The sequence below is a fragment of the Chelmon rostratus genome, chromosome 16 (assembly GCF_017976325.1).
Source record: "Chelmon rostratus isolate fCheRos1 chromosome 16, fCheRos1.pri, whole genome shotgun sequence".
NCBI lineage: Eukaryota > Metazoa > Chordata > Actinopteri > Chaetodontiformes > Chaetodontidae > Chelmon > Chelmon rostratus.
Window position 1 is genome coordinate 3,846,197 of NC_055673.1, and position 10,418 is coordinate 3,856,614.

Below are 10,418 nucleotides of genomic sequence, written 5' to 3' on the forward strand. Positions count from 1 at the left end.
TGACATGACATTGACCCCTCTTTTTATTTTAGGCACCTAGTGGTCTGTTTGACTGCCCTCTTTTAACTATACTCATCAATTGTCTTAAAACTTCTCAGACCCTTCAGCATCTTGCCAGCTTGCTGCCTTTTCCCCTCTTTCCACCTCTTCATCACTTTCTCCTCCTCATCACAGTCTTGTCTCACTTTCTTGTATTTCCCTCCTCTCCTTTCCTCGCTCTTCTCCTTCAGTCTGTCTCCCTCCATCTTTTCTGTCAGTCTCAGTGTCTTTCCTGCCCTCCTCTCTCCCCAGTCTCCTCCTGGCTCAAACTCTTCCCCTCTCTCCCTCCTTTTTCTCACCCCACTCCCTCCTCCCTGAGCGCTGCAGAAAGACGCCTTTATACCGAGGGTCAGATTGCTCTTAATTTCTTCTTCACACAGTCAGTTTTCACCAGGTGAATGTTGCCGCTGTGCATCGAAGGAACAAGTCGTGTTTGAAGTCACTTGCCAGCAACGCTCTGGTGGATCCTGTGTGGTGGAAATACCCCACACATCGCGTTCACGCACACGCCTGAGGCAGACAGAGCTTTATTGAACTTGTCTATTCACTAGACAGAGCAAATACCAAACAGCAGGGCAAGATGTCAGGTGTGCTTGCCTCAGGTTGACCTACACAGTAAAACAAATACTATAATCTACCCTCTGAACTTCTGGGTTGCATAATTTTCCTTGACTGTGCAAAACAGAACTATCATTGAATCAAGTCATTTTATCCTCTTTCATGCCTTTTATGCTACATCCACATACTTATTATGCTTTATAAAGTCATATTAATGAGTAATTAGCATAATATTGATTATTAGGAGTAATTTATTTAGCTGGAATTTCTACCCCCCAAAAAGAAATCTAGATTAAAGATGCCGGTTATAAATGCTGACAGCAGTCAGACAGCTTAAGTTAAAAACAACATTTAGCTTGCTGATTACAACCGTCCACCGTTAGCAGCTCTAAGGGTTTATAGAGATAAATTAAAGACAGCATTTGCATGTTTACTTGTATGTCAGAGCAAAGTGTCACAGAAATGACACTTTGCTCTGACATTCTGTGACAGTAAACACATTTTTTATCAGCTGTATGTGAAGCCATGTCTCTACAGTTTATTTATCTTTTTATGCCATAAAGAAGCAGCATTGTACAGCTTGTTGTCTCTGTAAGGTCCAGACTGTTGGGATGGGGAGAAACTTTGGAATGACGAGTGACAACATTCAGCAAAGCCAAATTATCGGTCAGCCATGGTCTCCATGTTCCTTCAGCTGTAATGATATGCTAGGTTTTGGGTATGCACAGTCCAGATCTGTGCCAGGGTACACTTAGATGACTGAGAGCGCCTCCTGAGCAGAGCTAAATCTGGGTGAAACTGAGACTGGGTCCCACAAAAAGTGTATAATTCTACATTTCAGGGCGGTATGTCTTGCTTTCTAATCAAGGGAACATGTCAGATAAAAATATGTCGGGCTGAGAGATGTGCTGAAACCTCATCATGATGCCACTCACAGCTGAGGATGGAATCATGTGTTCCAAAAACTGGAAACACAACTGATGCATTTTGTGGTGAATTCTGCACTTTTTACATTAAATAAGGCCTGAATCATAAACCAGATGAAAACATTGTCTCATAAGTACATCAGATATGTCTTGTCTATTCCAGATCAAGTAGCTGAGTGTGCCTCCTTGCACTGTGCTGTGACACTTTGCATGTACACTTTAGTGCACCCAAACACCAAAGATGTGAAGAGTCCCCATAATATTACACTGAGGAACACCATGAACCATGTGGGCAACTTGTTGTGAGTTCAAGAAGAGCCTGATGAACTGACGCAAGCAAAAGAATAAGAAAAGTCTGCATTAAAAAGTTTGTTTATTTGCAGTTATGATGCATAGACTGCACATTTCTTTGCACCGTTAGACCCGCCGTCATCCAGCCGTGCAACTGATTGGGAATTGAGCTTCAACTTTGAATGATGTGGATTAGAGGAATTTCACAACAGCTCCTCAAAAATTCTAATTTAATTCAGAAAAAGTCTGTGGAGCTTTGAATTTAACCATGTAAAACATGCACGAGATGCCTGTGTGAGCCGTGAACATGGATGGGGTGAAATATTTCACCCGGAAAAGCGCCTCCCGTTAATTTCACTGTCATGAACAAGAGAGCCTGGGCAGTCTGCGTGTGGGAGGATTAACGAGCTGTTGTCTGCGTGCCAGGGGCGAACGTGAGAGGGTGGAAATGTGTCCGTGAGGGGAAACCGGTGGATGGAGAGGAGGAGGGGGCAGAAGAAGAGAGAAAAAGGAAGAGGGAGGGTCGTATTTTCATTCTGCAGCATCACAGTTATTTATCCTGCCGCCTGGCATGTGCATGTTTTGCTCGTACTTTAATGGCTGAGATGAAAAGCTCTTTGATGGCTCGTCAGAGGACAGACAGACCGGAATGAGCTCATGGCCACAACAGCTCAGATTGTTTTTATTGCTGGTTTTCCCTGACCTCATTAACCGGCTGCTGTGTCTGTGTACAAACACTGAATCTCATGTTTTGGAAATCAATCATTTGTTTTTCTCCTTTTTGATCTTTTGTGCTTCCATCCTCGGGACGACCGAGCCTCAAAACCTCACAGGGTCCCGATTCTGTTCTCCTCCACCCTCTCTCCTTCCGGTTTCGCCTTCTTCTCCTCTGCTCCTCCACGATGTATTCACTGTGACCTCCATTGTTGCGTTTTCTCTGCACTATGTATTTCCTTCTTTTTTATACTTCTCTCTAATTTAATTTGTCTGGGGAAGTTTCAGGACCGCCCTGTTCACACAGTTATTCTCACATGGAAGCTGCCTAGTGTAACCGCTGTCACATTTGCTGGAGCAGCTCCAGTTGGAGCAGCTGGTGGGTGAGGCCCTTGCTCAAAGGCACCTCAGTTGCATTTGCAATGGCAGGCGCTGATCTTGCACTTTCTCCACCCAGATTCATCCTGCCCCTGCGAGTGTGTGGATTAAATTGGCATCTTTCCAGTCAGGTGCCCTCTCCTAGGCCACCGTTGCTCATATTACCCTGAAGGCCTTCAGTAGACCTGTCTGGTTTCATTTTTGAACACTTGAATCTTGCAATCCACTCACTTGTACTACGTTGATATCATTTATGAATCCACTCTTTAATTATCTTTTGTTCTGTGAGTTTTTTTCCAACAAATGATGCATAGGAAATGCCCACATTTTCATGATTTCATGAACACAGCACCATAGTTGTTGAACTGATCCAAATTTCTTCAAAATTGCTTCAAATGACTGAGTTTATCCAACAGGCTTAATGGAGTCCAACCTGTAACTTCACCAGCATTATTAATACTGAAGGCAGCAGATGCTTAAGCTTGATGATTGGATGTGTTTTATTGCAGTGATATTCTCAGCTTGCACTTGACTGTATTTCTAAACTTGTCATATATCCAGTCTGACTGTTTAACACAGTCGCTCCACTGGGATAATTTTCCAGGTGTCGGAAAGGTTCGTACACTCACTCGTCTAACATGGGAACTCTGTATAACCATTTCCAACTCTACAGCGCATTCATTCATATCCTCCATCTTGCATCTTGTTCCGTCACTCAGCCCTCTCACCACCACCTCCCAGGTGTCTTCTTCGCTCCTTCCTCAGTTAACGTCGTCTTCATCCCCTCGGTCACATCTTTCTCGTATCCCAGGGTTCTCTCTGCTCCACTACTGTACCCAGAGAGAGGGCCCTGGTCTCAGCGGCTTCCTGTCTCACAAAAGACCCCTCTGTTTCCCCCCTCTGTGTTTCCTCTGCTGCCACCCCACCCCCTTCCTCAACACCCCTGTGGTACATTCCCTCCCTCTCCCCCGGTGCATTCCTCACTGACCTCGGCCGGCTGAGGAGTCCCTCTGTCAGCGGGGTCTGAGAGAGTCGAGCTGAGCCTCAACTGATCTGTGGAAGCAGATTCTGTTCTGTTCAGGACAAGTCAGCCGAGACAGCGTGCCTTTTAAAATCGGATTGGAGTTAACTTTATTGCCACAAAACACGTTGTTAGCAGCAGGACAGCATCCAACACAGTATGATAATAATAAAGCCATCATATAATATACATAACATTAAAATCCAAAATGTTATGTTATGTACTCAAGTATAGAAACAAAAGAAAATAAGATAAACTATCTAAACAAATACAGCGTTAGAACACACAACGCACACGAGACGTAGCATCGAGTCATTTAATCTGAACCAAGTGTCGTCGGCTGTCTTTCACCAAAATAATCACTGTTAATGTGCAACTTCTTGCAGCCACTGACGCCAGCTTTGTAGATATTTCAGCTGCTGTACTCAGGTGTCAGGAGTAGCAGCACACGTCAGCCAGCTAGCACACTGGCACAAAATCAGCCCAATTCCCAGTCAGAAGCAGCACAGACCTCATCTGATGTTGGCTGAGGAGCTCGCATACAATAAAATGGAATAGGTGGAGGTGAACCTTACAAGCTAAACACATTATTTTAAGGATTGTTTCACCAATGAGGGTAAACTGTAGAGATGCGCCGATGCTGACATTTCTATCTATGTATTTATTTGCTACATTTTGTTTAACAAAGTCAGGAAAGCAGTGTTGAAGTCAAGCCTGATGCTGCCTCACACATAAAACAGTGAATCCAGTCTCCTCCACACAGTGAGGCATACAGCTCATTGATTAAACACTGGTATCAGATCAGTGCTTGATATCCAAGCTGATGCCCAAACCTGATGGCAGCCCTCTGTGTGAAGTGAGGTTTTAACCTTAACCCAAACCTGGATATATATTGTACTTCCAGTCTGTATTTTTGTTTACCCGTCCCACACACACAGCAGTAACACAGTCAGTTCATCTTAAATTATACCTGAAACATGTTACCTCTTAAGTGCTTTAAACCAGATTATAGTTCATTATATAGATTGCTGGTCTCTAAAAATGCTTTCCTGTGTGTATTGGCGTTAGAATCATTTTAAATGGAGCATTTTGTTACTTCAGGCTGACCACTGAAATCACGCTTGCTTCAGGTAATCTGCTGCTAACGGTTAATCACGGGGGTGCACAGGGCAGCCATTATATCTGACAGTTCTGACAGTCTTTACGCTGCTATTTCACTCATGCCACATGCTGCTGCAGCTCCCACCACCCCAACCTCCTCTTCATCATGCGTTACACTGTAGCTATTGTTAGCTTTGATCACATGTTCATGTATTGTAATGCTGAGTAAATAATTTACCCTATTTTATTTATGAAAGAAGCATTTTTTCTTCTCTATTATGTTGTTATACAGCTTTGATTCCCAAAAAAGTTTAAATGCGATCATTAACAGATGAACTGTTTAACGGTTTTACAAAGTGTTCCTGAGCCCGTGTAGTAACATCCTTTATCCAATCATGTGTTCACAAAGTGGTGAACCTCACCCCATCCTCGCTTGTGAACCACTGAGCCTTTCCAGGATGCTCCTTTCATACCCAATCATGATACTATCACCTGTTTCGAATCAACCTGTTTACCTGTGGAATGTTCCAAACAGGTGTTTTTGGAGCGTTCCACATCTTTCCCAGTCTTTAGTTGCTCCTGTCCCAACTTGTTTGAAATGTGTTGCTGCATCAGATTCAGAATAAGCAGACATTTACAAAACTCAATGACGCTGATGAGGTCAGACATTAGATATATTGTCTTTATACTGTTTTCAGTTGTGCGTATGTCGAACTGGATTAGCAGGTGATCACATCCTGTTTATTAATGTTTTACACAGTGTCCTGACAGGTCGTCTCAGCCTGGAGCCCTGTTGAGCATCCACTGTGAAAAAGGTCTCCAAGCTCCTGGCTCCTCCACAGTTCTTTATAATGGTCAGCTGGGCCATGTAAGGTGTCACTCCAACGGCAAAATGACCCACCTGACCTCCCCCTCGACCTCAGTGTCCGGCTGCCCAGTCTGGGTTACAGCTGGGCCTCGCTGCCCTCTGTCCCTTCACCATTCACCCGACTGAATACTTTTAATGCTTCACATACTTGTTGCGTCTCCTCTTTCATCCCTTACAACGAGAACCCGCACAATACAGGCTTGTTCTCAGTCTTCTCTTTCTAAAAATGCTCTCGGGTCTTGGCACAGTCAGTGAGAAGCTCTCTTTCTTTCAGGTGGAGTGAGGAGGCAAACTGTCTGTTAAGACTGGCTGTGATGGAGTGCTGCCTGTCCAAGACGTTCCCTTCCCTTCAGCCTGATGTATGCTGACGGAGGTCCAGTGACTCTGAGTGGAAATATGCTGTAATTAACCCAACAACGTACGAGACAGAGTTTTATTGCTCTGGTAGTTTTAGCATGGTGGTATACAGTATTACCTCCTTTCTGTCGGCTCTCTAGTTAGCCAGACATATTTTATTATTGTAGCAGTTACAGCTTTGTGCACCGGGATTGTTTAAAGCAACACTTGTGTGCAGAGACGTGAACGTGCACATCTTCTCTCTTTATAGAGTGTGCAGTGATTGGCTGTGAAGATGTGTTTAAGTTCTTAATTAGCCATGTGCACGACAGCTGCAGAGAAGCAGGAAATGGCAGTGGAAAAATTCTTCTTCACAAATGAAAATCACGCAAACAAAGATGAGAATCTAAGAGTTAAAATATCAAAAAATCCAATTTAGTGACAGGTGTACCGCTGTGATAAATAACTAAACTCTTATGCACACAGGTTGTGCAGTCATGCAGTAAATGTATGGGAATGAAAAGGATGTAGACAGGTAATGCACATAAATACTGTATATATGTATAGCCTCCTGTGATGAGAGGGCAGTGTCACCTGATAGGCGTTCCTGAGGAGTCATCCTCAAATGGAAGATCAACCCAAACGTTGGTTAAAGGTCCCATGAAATGATGTTGAGATCGCTGTTTCCTTCCTTAGTTTGGTGTTTAAAGAGATCAATAAAGCAGGACTTTAAAGTGTGAGGTGGTTGTTCAGAGGGTTGAAATCTGGACAAAGACTGGAAGCCTGCAGGTGTAAAGAGACAGACAGAAGATTTTTTATCTGAAAGGCATCAGGTAACATCTTTGAGCCGTTCATAGTAGAGTCAGCTGATGATGGCGATGTTGCAGACTGACCACAAAGTGGCCTGACCTGGCGGATCATCTCCATCACCCCAACATTTATGATCATATCACATGTTCCAGATGTTTATTCTATCTGGAAACACCACTGAGGAGGCATCATCGTTCAGAGTGGCATCAAGATGTGGAACAATGCTTCAAACAGCTAGCAATGAAGCAACAATGACTGATAGCTAAAAGTTAAAATACAGGATGATAAGCATGCTATGGAGTACATAAAATAGAATAGATAAATACAAGGAAGTATAAAATAGAATTAAATGAAGAGTAATAAAAGCTAAAAATACAGCATAGTTAAAAGCATTTATAGTCAGTTAAATAAGGTTTTGAACAGCCAAGTTTAAGGCCTTTTGCAGATTGTTCCATGTATAAGGTGAGCAGTAAGAGAGCAACATTTTTCCTCATTTTGATTATGACATGTGGAGCAGCAACTTATTCTGTTAGAGAAAAGCGAGGTCATGTGAGTTCAGAGCTAAAAGGGATTAAACGTACGGTGGAAGCATTTATATTAAATCTCTATAAATGAATTAAAACTAACATAAAAAGAAGATAGGGGGCGATATACGCAGGGGTTCAAGCTAATAACACAGAAAAGGATTTTCCTTTCATGGGAACTTCTGTGCTTCGAGGTCATTCAAAGCTTCACTGTGGCTCACTGTGCAGTGGCAGCTGGAGGTGACTTCATTTGTGGAAAAACCTGCGACTTTGACAAATATGTTGATGTGTCAAAAACGCCAAAGTCCCGCCCTGCGTTTAAGTCAGTAGGTCAGTTAGCGACGCTTCAGTCCATCCATCCATCCATCCATCCATCCATCCATCCATCCATCCATCCACCTCTTCCCTCACAGCCTCAGGTTCTCTCTGGAATCTCCATGTGTAAATACTGTTTGATCCCTCCTCCCTCCCTCACTCACTTTCTCCCTCCCCTCACCTCTGTCCTCTCTCTCCCTCTTTATCAATGGCCCTCATTCATTCCCTCTCACCCTCGGCATGCCTGCGTGCCCCCCACCACCAGCTCTCTGCCCACCCATCCTCCCCTCTCTCTATTCATTCCTGTGATTTTTCCTGTACCTTTCCACGGCCCAAACGTCCCCAGGCAGCAGCAACCAGTCCTTCTCTCTCCTCCGTCTCTGGCTGTGTTTCATTTCGGGGATTCTGGTGTTTAGATGCAGATCTAGATGTGGTTATTTCAGGCTTTGGAAATATTCATCAGCACTTATGAGAAAAAAATAAATTGCCTCTTAAAATTCCAGGTATTTCAGTGTTGGTTAGATATGGATCTTTACTGCTGCTGCTTCAGTGAACCACAGTGAGGCTTTTAGTGAGGTGAATTTATGTTTCTGACAAGTTCATATACTGTTCATGAAACCTGCTCTTCATATATATCCTGAAATCGTTCATGCTGTGACTCTGTATAGCATATTTTCCTCTTTCTGGTTCATGCTAAAATCACAAGTCCTTCTAATTGCCTTTTATTAGCACAGCCATTATGCACCATCTGGGCAAATTACCTTCAAACGGTGAGTAATTGTGCTAAATTGAGCACCTTGGAGTTCACCTATTGCTATATTTAACAGTAAAGGGTAAGGTTACTGGCTTCAAACTCTCAAAAAAAAGTTGCTAAGAGCTGAAAGCCACAATTAAACTCGCACAGAAGAGAAATGCTGAGAATAAGAGGGAAGGGAACACACATTTTTAACTTAGTTCAGTTTATCAAATATCAAAAGACTCAAAATATACTGTGTGCTCATATATAAACTGTGTCTCTCTCACGCACTGTTATACATCCGCTGGCACGCAAGCAGAGAGCTTGCGAACACTCACCCCACACAGAAAAACACACCCACTTAGGTGTACCCTGGCTGTACCTCCCCCCTCCCTCACTCTGCCCCTTCGTCCTCCCTCCCTCCCTCCTCCTCCGCTGCCTATTTCGAGGTATGTGGTTAGCTGGGTGTGTTCGGTGGCCAGATTCAAAATCACTGACCCATTCTCTGTGTAAATTCCCTGTTTTTTACCTGGCTCCACACACCTCCAGCAGCTTCACCAGGCCGATGCACACACTCCCTGACCTCACTGCTAACGCCGGGGGTATCAGCCCTTTCTCCGTCTCCTCCCAGCCGAGCCCCTGCTCTGATCTATTTCGGTGTTTTGTGGCCAGCAGGGTGTGTGTGCGTTTGCGGCCCTGCCCAGTAAAATACAGACTTTTCAAGGAAGTCAGCAATATAATATGGCCGCTTTATTGTAATTACAAGGTTCCCCTTTTGGAAATAGCGCACAGAGAGCGCTGCCCGCAGGCACTCGCTGAGTCCGTCTCCAAGAGCTAATGCCATCTCTTCTGCAGACGCCCTCGTCTCGGTCTCATCCATTCTTGAGGTCTGTCTTGCTTGCATAGACCCAAATGTTGCCATAGCAGGCGGCTCCATCAGCTGGATACTAGTCACCCTTTGACATTACATCCAGTCAAGATTCCAGAGCCGTCTGACTGGCTGGAGTGTCAGAAATCAGTTTGGTGGGTGGCCACGTCTGATGGAGACCTTCTGGTCTCTGGGTTCTTATAGCCTTTAAATTACTGCCAAGCAAATTATAAGGCTTTATTAATTCAAATATGGCTGACAACGGAACCAAATTGCATAATTGAAGGGTTCTCATTGACCTGCTGCACAGATTTTCTTCTGGACTAGACAAGTGGAAGCACCTGCCTTCTGACGGCAGGATATTTTACCACGCCGTAACATTTTAGGAGCCTCACCTCTTAGTGAAGTGGTCACCGTGATGTGCCAGAAGTCTGTTTCAGGGTGATGAAGTCATGCTGCTGGTGGGGGCATACATGCAATTCCCATCCTTTGGAATTTGTGGTACCTCCATAATGTGCATGCTCAGCAGATTATGAAGATTACACTGTTGCTAAAGCAGGGTTTCTTCACGCTGCGTTTGGTCAAGGGTGTGGGACACTAAAACTGCACGAGACAAGATTTTAGTGCCAAATTCTTCCATTTTAAATGAAAGTAAAGTAACAATGGGATGCTATAGAATCACCTTATTAAAGCAAACAGTGTGAGGTGACTGACAATTTTCAATCACAGGAAGTGACAAAAGTGTGTTGATAGATTATAACAGCGTCACTCCATGTAGCTTTATCTGTGACAGATTTCATATATAATCATTTTGATCTTACTTGGAAGTAGAATTACAGATGCACAGCATCTAAATCAACCTTGTGCCATTAAAGGCACATTAAAGGACTATTTGCAGGTGACCAAATGTCTGAGGATACAGGCCTCGCCGTC